Source organism: Aptenodytes forsteri, unplaced genomic scaffold, assembly GCF_000699145.1.
Source record: "Aptenodytes forsteri isolate BGI_AS27 unplaced genomic scaffold, ASM69914v1 Scaffold183, whole genome shotgun sequence".
In the NCBI taxonomy this organism is placed as follows: domain Eukaryota; kingdom Metazoa; phylum Chordata; class Aves; order Sphenisciformes; family Spheniscidae; genus Aptenodytes; species Aptenodytes forsteri.
Genome location: NW_008795918.1, coordinates 3101517 through 3102586, shown reverse-complemented (window position 1 = coordinate 3102586; position 1070 = coordinate 3101517).

Here is a 1070-nt window from a genome sequence, read left to right as displayed (position 1 = left end):
CAAGGAAGACCAGTATCAACCTTGCCAGTACAGATATACGTGCACACTGTACTCCCTAGTCTTTTCCAAAACAATTTAGAGTTTGGCAGCTATATTCTTCAAGAATCCCCCTGTACCTGGCATGCTCCAGCCTAAGCAGCAGAAGCAGAGTGAGAATTTTCCAGCAGTGACTGATTATCCATGCATCCAGAAACTGCTGCAGTTGCAAGTGCAACAAACAGAGGCAGGGAGAGTCTCTCTTCAGTGCCCTCATTGCCACCACAGCTACTGTGCCAAGACATGCAGGGGGGTAAAAGAAGTCCGGATACAGACACAGGGGGAAGCGTACAGGCTTTGGTGCAGAGAATGAGAGAGAAGAGATGCAGATTAGATAGATGCCATGAAAAGATAAGGTATAAGCGAAGTGAGTACAACTGAATCAGAACAGTAGGAGCGAACGGGGTGTATGTGTGTGAAATTATATCAGAAGAGACAGAGGTATAGAAGTAAGAAAATCCAACTACAAGAGAACATGATCTAATGTTTCCTAGATTTTTATTATCTTTTGCTGCTCCCAGAAAGTAGCTCACACAAAAAACATACAAAAAAATTTCTCCCAATCTTTTAAGATTAGCATACCTTAAGGATAACTGCTAGCCTTGCCTAATTTTACCCCATCAGCTCAGGCTGTAAAGGGGCATGCTTCAATGGAGAAGTTAGACAGTAAGGAAATGTTGGTATACACAACTGTTGCATCCTTTTTTCCATTAAAAAGGACAAACAAAAAAAAATCAGTTACAATCGAGAACCACATTAAGTTGCAAAATCCAATATTCTAAACTAGGAAAAGCCCAAGGCAGTATTGCTTATTGCAGCATGGCTTATGCTCTCTTAATTCACTGCCCCTTTCCAAATGCATCGCGATTGATTTAAAAAATACATACAAATCACATACCTTTTTTCCTATAGGTCCCTCCACCTCATTCCACATACCGGATGAGCCTGTTCAGAAGAATCGGGGCTGTCAGTGAGGCTTTTGTCCATAGAGTTTCTTTTGCAATTCACTGATAAAGTTAGGAGCTGTATGTAAA